General features: G+C 41.8%; 1 pseudogene; it reads right to left on the bottom strand.

Moving 5' to 3' along the window:
• Window positions 1–333: 333 nt before the first annotated feature.
• The window catches only part of LOC118017150, a 69,780-nt pseudogene continuing 57,946 nt past the window's right edge, over window positions 334–12,167 (bottom strand).

Below are 12,167 nucleotides of genomic sequence, written 5' to 3'. Positions count from 1 at the left end.
TGGCCTGGCCTGGTCAGGCGACGGCATGGGAGTGTCTGGGTGAGCCTGGGACCTGCGTGTGAAAGCACGCTCTCCACCAAAATGTCTCCAGTCCCCTCTGTCTCAACCTTTAAACCATGTTTCATACTTACTTTTTAATATTCGCAAATTCAGTTTAAGAATACAATTTTTGAGAGACAATGCAAATGTAACCTCACATTAGGTTTTTAACAATGAATAAGTGAATCTATGTAAATAACACTGAGTAAAACTTGACTAATTCAAATTCATTGTGTGGAATCTGGGATAGCTTATGAGGGTTGGATTGAAGTCTTTTTTTTTAAATTTAAATAAAACAGTAGACAATTTTATTATCACATTTCACAATACAAATGAAAATTGCTTTTTTTTTTTTGTCCTACTACTCCCCTGCAAAAACTATTCTCTCTTTGCTAGGAAGGGGGAGCAAGTCTTCCTTGTCCTGCTGTGAGAAAACACCCAGAGTCACAGCACTATGATCTCCTGGTGAAGTAGAATAAGTAATGTAAAATGAATATAAAGAGGTTCCTGTCTCTCCTTATCTTTCTGGTCGAGTCATTCCTGGCTGAGTGGGCACCATCATGGGACAGGCAGGAGGTCTCATCATTGGGGGCCCTACCATCATTGGCCTATGGCTTCCTGTAGGAGGCCTCATTCTAGGAGTAGGTCCCATTGGCATCATCCCAGGAGGAGGAGGGCCCATCACTGGCATCATGGGAGGGCCCCCCATATGGGGCGCTGACCTCATACCGGGCAAGGAGGTGGTGGGATCATTGCGCCTGCAGGAGGAGGATCAGAGAATGGAGTAGGAGGTATCTTTCCTTGTTGAAATGCAGCGGTTGTTTTGTCGATCAGACTCTGAGCCTACTCTTCCACCCATTTCTGATAATAGTCTTTCACATTCTCTGTGCTTCCTACCACTGCAGTGTGTCTTTCTCACAGATGGAGAGTCATGGGTGAGGAATGGGTCGCAGTAGTCACAATAAAACTTAGCTGTGTTGCTCTGCAGGCCATTGGCCACTTGTCCCAAGATTGAACTTTTTTGTTTTTTCCCCAAGATTTAATTTATTTATTTGTCAGAGAGAGAGAGAGAGCACGCACAAGCAGGGGGAGCAGGTGGAGTGGCAGGCAGAGGGAGAAGCAGGCTCCCCGCTGAGTAAGGAGCCTGATGCGGGACTAGATCCCAGGACCCTGAGATCATGAATTGAGCCAAAGGCAGATGCTTAACCAACTGAGCCACCCAAGTGCCCCCAGGATTGAAGTTTTAGATAACTTTTTTGTAAACTCTTTTTAAATAGGTTAAGAGCCTAGATAATAATACTAATGGTATAAATAAAGTTGAAGAAGGATATTGAAGATACTTATGAGGAAAAGCCTCACTACTTTGAAGAAAGAAGAATGGATTTATGTATGTATATCTAGTATGTACATATTTACTTATTTATTTTAAAATCTCTTCAAAAAGTCCTTGGGAATTCCACTGGATAGTTCTTTGTTAGCCTAGTTTGTTTAAGTAATAAATGAGTAATACATAACTACAACTGTATGCTTAATAGAATAAAACTACATGTTCAATAAGGTAGAGTTTGAGTGTATTTGAATTGAGAGAAAGAGAACACAAGATGTTCACATTATAACACTTAAAATGTGTAATAGTGGAACTGAATAAATGATGAAAGCTGCAGAAAGTCATCCAAATATCCAATAAGAGTTTGTTCTTAATATCTCTCCAGGTGACACACTGCAGTGGAAGGATTTGGAACCCAATGCCACACTTGGTGGTGGAGTAGAGGATGATATTGTCTCACGCTAGCCCTCAGTCCCTGCAGGGACCCTTCTCCTGGTTGAGTGTGGTGAGTATGCCTCAAGGTTGAGCAAATCACCTTTTAAAGGAAAATGCCTCCATTATCCACTGGGGACCATGCCCACTAGTGCCCTGGCTTTTAGTCCCCTCCCACAGGAGGGGAAAAGCCAGTGAGGGCTGGTTTGTTCCAGAAAGGGAGGAAAATTGCTGGGATGTGTGTGGGAGATTGAGAGAAAATTTAGGGCTTGAGGTGACCTGTCCTTTGCAAATTGTTAGTCCTTGCTAGATTCCTTAAATGCTGGGGGAGAATGGTATTTTCATTTGCTTGTTTGTTTGTTTATTTTTGGAAACCAGTGAATAGTCAGGGTTTTGTGACTGGTTTACACTGGTGGAACAGAGATCCAGGCACAAATATAGGAGCTAGACCTAAGAAGTAAGCCCTGTAGTTTTCACTCGATTCAATTTGTCACAAAAAGTTGGAGGTAAGGACTCCAGTCTTACGACGGAGCAAAACCATGAAAAGTAGGGCAGACAATGAAAACATTAGATCCTGGGTGACTTCACGGAGCACTAAGTCAAGCATCTTTTGAAAACTTCCCTATTTTAGACTTTTCAGTTTTATGAAACAATACAATCCCTTTATTTTATAAATCAGTTGGAATAGGGTTGTCTGCTACTTGCAGTAGAAACATCCTAACTGATATAAGTAATAAAAAGAGTATTACCACCCTGTGTGTAGACCATACTCTTCAGATCTTAGGTCAGGAAGCTGTGAGTCAGCCAAATGGTTCTGGAAGAAACTGTTTCAGACTGGGAGGGGGTTCAACCCCACTGGTCACAAGTAACAACTAGGTAGAAAGAGCCTAAATGTTCCATCATGGAGATGGCTGTGCCTCCCATCCCCAGAGGCCACCTGATTGTGCTGACTCTATGCCTAGTCTCTAGGTTACTCCCCTTATTAGAATGACTTACTAATAAGGCATGATAAGGAAAGTAACAAAGTGGGACATTCTGTGACCAAGACTTGAAGTTCAAAGGGATAGAAAGAGGAGGCTCTGGGGGTTGTTGGGAGGTGCTGAAGGGGAGGAGGGAGGAAGGGGAGGAGCCAGACTCCCACTAGATCATTATCTTGGCCTGGCTCCAGCTGCTTCCTAGCTCCCTAGAGACAAGAGTGGGAATCACTAGAAAGGAGGTTCTGTTACTCTGACTCTGCGCTCTTACCAGGAAAGACTGTGCTCTTACCAGGAAAGGTGCTTTGAGAACAGAATGACCAATCCCAGTTTGTTCAGGACCTTCCCAGCTTTTGTCCTGAAAGTCCTGAGTTTTGGAAAGCTCCTCAGTGGTTGGTTGCCCTAGAGTCCTTTGGAATTTGAGGTGGGGTTAGTGGTTAGGGACCTTGCAGGAACTGGTGCTCTCTAGGACTCAGTATTAGTACCAGGGCAGGTCCAAGGAGGCACAGTGGAAGCAAGTTTGGAAAGTATGTTTTACATAAGACATTGACTTTTCTCTCATTTCAAATTGGATTCCAGGATCCTTAATCCAGAGAAAGGACAGAGCTGTCACTACTAAGGTTCCCGATCCCACCGAGGTATCAGGAGGCCAACAGACATGACTTCTTGTTCTGGGGACAGAGATAAAGGGATTAGAAGTATCAGGTGTAGTGGGGTGGTCGCAGAGGCTTGGCAGGGGAGTAGGTTTCTTCTAACCCCCACCTGCCACAGCAAGAAACTGGCTATCTAACTTGACTTTCCCCTGATAGGAAGCAAAGCACATTCCATAGTTCCTGATGGAAGAGGCCGGAGAGACAATTAAATGTTACAAAAAAAATTCCACTGATTTCAACTCAAAATATGTGTACATGGGGGAAAGACCCCTGGGGAAAGGTATGAAGAGATAAAGTAGCACCGTGGAACACATCAGGAGCAGCGACCTGTCCTCTTGCAGGAATTAGGAAAGAAAGCAGTTACACTCTTTCATTATAGTAAAGGCCTTCCAACACATGGGGTGAATCCCTGCCGATGTAAATTCGGAAAGAATAGAGCTGAAGGGGTAGAAATATCTACAGAATTGTCAGTAAAAGCTGTGGAGGTGATGTTGGAACAGGACATAGAAGAAGGGACGATTGACCTTTGACCTTGGCTTTAAATCTTCATTGGGACATTTAATAGTTTTGTTTTTTTTGAAGGAAGATACGGTCATGGTCAGGTAAGTTTGGGAACCACTGCAACCCTTTCTTCCCCCTCTTCAGCAGGTATTTTAGCATGTCGAACTGCTCACCTTTGCTTAACCATTTCCAAACATTATATAGTTAGGTAATCTTATTTTATTTTAAATTGAAAAACAATTATTATCATCCCAGGGTAATAGTGAACCACTTTCAGAAATACTGCCTCAGAAAGTTTGTTTTTGAGAAGCGTCCCAGTGAAAAGCTCAGAAATTAATTTCCTTGAAATTTTTTAGAGGTAAACGGCATCTTCATTGGTGGACTTGCGTAGTGTAGCTCCCTCCCCCAACCCAGGGATGGGGCCAGGATCAGCACCAACTGCTCAGGAGATGGGTTCTTCCACTAAGACTCAAGATGGACATTGGAATACCTGGCCTTTCAGAAAAGAAGCATCGTCTTATTTCACTGGAGCTCTGCATGACTGAATCTCTGTGAATCTTCTTTTTGAACAGACACTTAAAATCCAAATCTTTAGAAATGCTGCCAAGAGTTAAAAAGGCAAGTGTGAAAATTAAAGTGGCCATTTGAAGATCAGAATATTTCTTTTTTTTTTTTTAAGGATTTTATTTATTTATTTGACATAGAGAGAGAGAGAGAGAGAGCACAAGCAGGGAGAGCAGCAGGCAGAGGGAGTGGGAGAAGTAGACTCACCACTGAGCAAGGAGCCTGACAAGGGGCTGGATCCCAGGATGCTGGGATCATGACCTGAGCCAAAGGCCACTTAGCTGACTGAGCTACCCAGCAGCCCCCAGAGTATTTCAATTAAAAAAAAAATGTATCACGCAAAACAGGTGTTGAAATTCTTTCTAAAATTTGGATGGAATTAAGAATAAACATTATCATGTTGAGTAATGACCCATTGGGAAAAGACTGCTATTTGTTTGGGAAAATGGTCAAACTGATAAGATGTAAATGTAGTTCCTACCCAAACACTACACTATGCTTACAACTGCAAACTTGTTGAAAGGGCAAAACGTAGGAAAATTACTTTATAAATATTTTATAACTGGAGAACATTTTAGCTGAGCAACCTAAATATAGCCTTGTAGATTAGAAGCAATATACTCTTTTTCATATGATATAAATAGGTCATCCATCATTATTTGAGAACATTGTTTTAGCGCTGAGTTAAAAAAAAAGGGAATTTTATTCAGATGAGAGGAAACAACAAGCATTGATTAAAAATATTTAGAAAAAGGGTGTATTGCATTTATCTTTGAAGAATTCTTATGAAGATCCGTTTTTGATTGAATCACCCTAAGTTAAATGAAGCACTGAAGATGTTTGTTATCACTTGACTGAAGTTCTAGAAAAGTAGCTTCTCAGAGTTATGAGAGACAGAGAGGTGAGGGCATGTGTTAGCCTTGGATGAAGCTATGCGCTCTTTCCGAGGCAGCCACGTCTATACACGGTACAATGCCTGGGAAAATGGTGAATGGTCAGTTTTTCTTGGGGATTTCCACATCTCCCAAAATATTCCTCCTGCCCATCTTAGTATCTCCATAGGGGCCTGGGGGCTTTCAGTTCTCCAGCTGGCGAGGGCCCTTCTTGGGTACCTCTTTCCTATTCCTAGAACAAAATGTGGGAAAATTATAAATGTAAAAAGTAAGAAAAGGTAAAAAATTTAGTCTGATGAAACACAAGTCAATCATTAAAATGGTGATTTTGTTCTCTAAAGAAATGTTAAGTGAAAAAATACATAAATTCTATGTGTTATATACTCCCTATATAGAAATTCTCTCTATATGTATATTCTGTTTTCTCTCTCTCCATATATATATTCAAGTTACTTGTAATTTTATTTATTTATTTTAAAGCTTTTATTTATTTATTTGAGAGAGAGCACGAGTGGGGGTGGGGTGGGGTGGGCTAGAGAGAGAGGGAGAAGCAGACTCCCCACTGAGCAGGGAGCCTGATGCAGGACTTGATCCCAGCACCCCGGGATCATGACCTGAGCGGAAGGCAGATGCTTAACTGACTGAACCACCCAGGGGCCCCACTTTTAATTTTAAAATACACTTATTTGAAAACAATGAAAACATTCCACTGAGCACGTTTAACCTGAATACCACATTTAACCTGGATACCAAGATGATCTCAGGATGTCTCATGCATGTGCAAAAATTTTGTTACAAAATAGTCTTTATACACACATAATGCATATACATGTACACACATTAAAATGTTAATAGCACTTTTCTCTTGGTATAATTATAGTTGATTTTTGTCCTTCTTATGAGTTTTATTAATTCTAAATTCCCTAATACAAAATGTGTATTAGTTTCCCTAATACAAAAAATAAAAAGCTTAGAAATAATAAAACTATTTTCACTATGGTCCATTTTTTTGAATGCCTGGTTTTTGCTAGAGGAACTAAATATATTTGTGCAATTATGTTAGTATCTGTTGCGCAGACCTTCAATTTTGTGTCAAGAAGTCTGAAGACTAGACCTCGCCCTCTGCTGTGGACGCATTCCTTGGCTTCTCTGGGCCTCAGTGTTCTCATCAACACAAGAAGAGGTTTGGAGGAGCAAGATGCCCCCTGAGGTAATTCTCTGGTGAGTGTGTGGCTGTGACTTCCCCAAGTAAGAAATGGTCATTCTAAGGGGCTTGTGCATTAATTCCAAGGAATACATTTAAACGATAAACATTTTCGTAACATAACCAGCAGTCTTGTATAAGCATATTTTTGGGCTTGTGGGCTTTGCCAGGCCCTTAGTTATTCCTCTGGGATAATGGTTCTCAAACTTGAGCCTACATCAGAATCACCTGGAGCCCTGTTAGACTCTGGAAGGCTGGCCCCAGCGTGAGTTTCTGATTTGGTGGGGCTGGGGTGGGGCTGGGGTGGGGCTGGGGTGGGGCTGGAGAAACTGTGTTTCTAAGAAGTTCCAGGTGCTGCTGGTGGTCTGGAAGAAACCTACCTCAAGGAAATATCCCGGTTAGGAGAAGCAATTTCCAATTTCTGTAAGTGTTTTGAACTTCTTTTTTTCCCCCTTTCCAACATTCTTAGAAAGGCGTTGTGAAGGTTTCTCAAGGATACCTTCGAGTCACTTTCAATTTTAAAACACTTTTCTTTAAAAACAATGAAAACATGATTCCACCAGTTGCTGTAAGTAGGATCAAATGGGGAGATTGACTGGAGGCTTGGGTCAGTCGGAGGACGCCCGGGGAAAGACAAAGTGTATTGTTTTGGTGGGCTGGAGTCCGCTACACAGAGCACGGTTTCTCTGATGAATTAGACAACAAAGTGAGAGGGCTTTTTCTGTGAAGCACGTTTATTTTTTATTTATTTTTTAAAAGATTTTTTATTTATTTGAGAGAGAGCAAGCGAGCACACAGGTGAGGGGGAGGGGCAAAGGGAGGGTGAGAAGCAGGCTCCCCGTTGAGCAGGGAGCCCGATGTGGGGCTCGATCCCAGGACCCCAGGACCATGACCTGAGCCGAAGGCAGACGCTTAACGACTGAGCCACCCAGGCGTCCCTGTGAAGCACCTTTAACCTGAATACCAAGATAATCTCAGGATGTCTCAGTTACTTGCTTGTCCGTGGTAAGCCCTCACAGATCGTTTCCCTTTTTTGTTACTCAGCTTACCAAATCGATGGCAGCCAGTAGTTGTTTGCCCGAGACTCAAGCAAACCCAGACAGGGATGCTGACAGGGCAGCCTCCTCTGCCTGTGGAACCAGTCCACATCCCAGAAATAAGTCATGAATTGTCACTTCTCATATCCTTTGCACATATCACTCCGTCTGCCCGGAATGCCTCAGACTAAGTGACTTTTTTTCTGTTCTGCCCTCTGTAAGTGGCTTCACTCTAGGACTTAGCGCATCCTACTGTCACTGCCACGCTGTGTTGCTTCCTCCGTGGAACCGGAGATATCTTGGGTACACAGCTGGCCTTGGGTTCATCTCTGCATCTCCAGCACCTACCAAATGTTTTCTGTTGAAAATAGGTCCATGGATATCCACAGGCAAAATTTTATCTTTAATATAAGTGAAAGGATCAATAAAACCAGACCAAACTCAAAAATAATGACTTTAAAACACTGTTCTTGGGCGCCTGGGTGGCTCAGTTGGTTAAGCGACTGCCTTCATCTCAGGTCATGATCCCAGGGTCTTGGGATCGAGCCCTGCATCAGGCTCCTTGCTCAGCGGGAGCCTGCTTCTCCCTCTGCAGCTTCCCCCTGCTCGTTCTCTCTCTCTCTCTCTCTCCCTCAAACAAACAAACAAAAACCAACCAAACAAACAAAAAACCACTGTTCTTTATTCTGGTCAGTACTAATTCTTAATAATATGAGGCTGTGTTATTTTTACAATTGCTCTCCCCAAATAATTGAAGAATGTTCTGCCTCTGTAAGTATTGAGAAGATCATATGCCTCATCTCATGTCAACCATGGATTTATCTGTCCTGTTACTTAGAAGACACAATTGTAAAGGTGCATTGAGTCAAGTTATCAAACTCCTAGAGTAGAAAAGTGACTTGTATTTATTTATAGTAGTTTTGACTATCGAAGTCCTGCTGAGCTGAACCGTGCCTTTTCAGTCTGCAGTACATGAAGCATTCTTTGGGGAATGAATCTGACACTATTACAGGTAGATCAAGGAGTGAGTTATTTCAGGCAGCCGAGGTGGTTCTGCCTTTAGTATGAGTTAAAGCAATGATGTTTGCCAAGTTTTCCTAAAAGTGGCATGTAACCTCAGAGATGAAAAATAGAGCACAAGGTGGTCATGACCTGATTGTTCTCCAGGTGAGACATGATGCTGTTCTAAATATGCTTGGCAAAGAATCTTTTAATTTTTTATCCGGATGACTTTACGGGGTTTTGATGCTGCTGTAGGCTAGCTATATTAGTCCTTGCTAAAACAGGAAATTAAAATGGAAGTTGTGGGATGAACCCTTAGGTGATAGGTAACACTCTGTGAGCCATAGCATCCTATAGGAATTTCCAAGTAAGTGTCCCAAAATCAGTTACATATACATGAGTTATAGGATTCTATATCTCATCCACCTCCAGGATAAAAAAGAGTTAGTTGTTTAGGATCAAGGAGAATTTGTGAGGAGGGTGTCCTTAGAGACCTAGCCCCCAAGGGGGAAAAGTTCTATGTGTGTAGGTACTTCCTCTGTAGGCCAAGCCAAGAGAAAGACGCTTCAAGACTTCCATGCTATCTATCACTTGGAGAACTTGGTATGTGTCCCCTAAAGTTAAGAGGACATAGTCGGCTGGTGTCTGACTCCTACCTAGGAAATGTTTAGAGTGAGAGATGGGCTGGCTGTGTGCTACGGTCTGACCGAGACTATGGGATGGGATCAAAGGCACAAGTCAGGATGAGAGGGAGTGAAGATGACCTGAGCTCCCTCCCTTTGGACTGGTGGCAGAATGCACATACCTCAGGAAGTGAAATCCCAGAGCAAACATCCCAAGGCTCAAGGACAATAGTTATCCCAGTACTAGGATTCAGTCTACACCATGGCCTGCTCCAAACCAGGAATGATGGGGCTAAAGGCAGGATCAGAAAGCAGGTCAGTCAGGTCACTAGTTTTTAAGGTATGTTAAGATATAGTTGGGATAAGTCAGAACAGGTTACTTCAGGTTTCCATATGCAGCCTCTTACATAATGACCGAAACATTAATTAGTCCCATTCCTGCTGAAGAAAGCAGTGACCTTGAGTGGAAATTAAAACAACAGCAATCACAGCATGGAACCAAACAACCAATAAACCAAAACTGCATGCGGGCAGATGACACATCACTAAATGTTGAACAAATTTAAGGAGGGTCAATTAGGATAGGGGCCACATGATTACTTTGACCTGTGACACCCACATCCACAGGTTGTGGTTTAGCCTGTGCCTGAGACCCGTCAACTCACATGGTTTGGCTCTAAGCTCATTCCTCCACTCTTCTTAACACCTTATCCAAAAGTCTTATTTGCTTGCTTCACAGGGAAACACAAGATTGGAGTATTTCAACCACAGACCTGTAAAATTAGAAAATTATAATCCTTTATTTAAATCAAGTTTGGTTAAATAAAAAGTATAACTGAATTTGATGGATTTCCAGTTCCAACTAGAAATTATTTATAAAGAGCTGGGAAAGAATGGGAGTCTGTTGATGCATGAGATTTGAGACGACAAGACTTGAATTGTCCATTACATGTTAGATGGATAAGGTGAAGGTGACAAATATTTTCAAGACAGTGACTATAAAATATAAGTTGAATATAAACTTATTCTATATCTTATCATAAAAATGTATATTTGTTTCTCTTTGCTGCGAAGGGCATTCAGCTTTCCTAAAATATTATAATGCTGATTTGAGTAGTTTCAAAGATTATTGATTTGTAGTTCCAGAATCGACTATGTTGTATATAGAAACCCAATTTATTAGAATGTGTGTTGCAGAAAACTGGTTTTTTTTTTCCACTTGGATTTGTAAACTAGTTTTTCATGAGAGGTTGATTCACCATAGGAGGTTAAGTGTCGGTAATAATTAACTGATGCTATAATTAATCTAGCTCAGATTAACCCAAATAGCAAAAAAAAAAAAAAAAAGACTGAGTAGATTTTCTTAAAATTAGGAACATAGTTAAAGGCACAACTTTTCTTTTTGATATTTATTTGCAACTAAAATGAAAAGTCTAACATATTAACTATGAAACACTTTGAGAATCTCAATTTCTTTTCTACGGCTTACGGTAACCTTTACCACTTTTGATTCAACCAGGTCTACCTTAAGAGTGGGACAGTAACAGATCTGACCTAGAGGTTTCATTGACTCATTTGGGCTTGACTACTTGTCAATTATTCAGAATTCTTCTTTGTTGCAATTTATAGATAATTCAACTCAAAATGACGCAAGCATAAGAGTTTATTAGCTCCCACCACCATAGTCTAGGCAATATATGAGGTAAGATCCAGTGTTCATAGAATGCCATTAAGATTGGCTCTCTTCATCCGGAGCACCTTCCTCCATGTTGGCTTCCTTCTCAGGCTTCTCCCCTCGGGATGGTGGCTAGCACTAGCAGGTCTAGACTTTAATCTTGGCAGTTAAGCAATCTCAGTGGAAAGAGAGCTTCTTTCCCAGTAGTTTCAGTAGAAGTTCTGTATCTGAAGGATTTGAGGTTCAGCCGGGCGCAGTTGGGGTTTCTCAAACCAATCATTTTTCAGAGGGATTCAGTGCTCCAATCGGCAAGGCCTACCTAGGTCACATCTCCCTTCCCCACCAACAGATGGAGGACCACCTCCACTGGTCAAATAGACCTAGAGCGCATATAAGCAGATTTGGGGGTGGAGGGGGTGTTTTGAGTATAGACAAGCTGTCCCTCATATGTGGACAGCCTTGTCAGGTCTGTCCCTCTTTTATTCCTTTCTTCCTGGGAGGGGTTTGTCAGTGCGCACACACTGTGCCTTCACATTGGACGCCTGGCTCCTATCTTCTCCATTCCTTTCTCCTATCTAAACTCTCTAGCTTCACAATCATAGCCCCATGTTGGAAGTTACAGGAGCACTTGGACTTTAAAAAATACTGGTGCTGGAAAGAATATCCAGTGGAAAAAAGACAGTCTCTTCAACAAATGGTGTTGGGAAAACTGGACAGCCACATGCAAAAGAATGAAACTGGACCACTTTCTTACACCATACACAAAAATAAACTCAAAATGAATGAAAGATCTAAATGTGAGACAGGAATCCATCAAAATCCTAAAGGAGAACACAGGTAGCAACCTCTTTGGCCTCATCCACTGAAACGTCTTGCTAGACATGTGTCCAGAGGTAAGGAAAATAAAAAAAAATACTGGTGCCTTAGCCCCACCCCCAGAAATTCTGATTCAGTTGTCTAAAGTAGAACACTTTCAGCTTCCTAGGTGATTTTGATGTATAGTCAGCGTTGAGAGCTGCTCCTTCAAGCTAAACTTGATGCTGGGAAGAATCTGTCTATCCTAAACACAGAGGAAGATGAAGTTTGAATGCTAACCTGCCTCAGGGGTGTTGCATTTTGACCACATCCAACTGCTAAAGGAATGAAGCACTGATGGTGACATGTCTGTCATTTACCAGGACAAAGAAAGCATTTGGAGGAAGGTCAAGGTCTTCTCATGACTCCTGAAACAATATCAGAAGTC

The sequence above is a fragment of the Mirounga leonina genome, unplaced genomic scaffold, assembly GCF_011800145.1.
Source record: "Mirounga leonina isolate KUSES-001 unplaced genomic scaffold, KU_Mleo_1.0 Mir_168, whole genome shotgun sequence".
NCBI classification, from domain to species: domain Eukaryota; kingdom Metazoa; phylum Chordata; class Mammalia; order Carnivora; family Phocidae; genus Mirounga; species Mirounga leonina.
The sequence above is the reverse complement of the archived record's forward strand: the minus strand, read 5'-3'. Positions and strand labels throughout refer to the sequence as shown.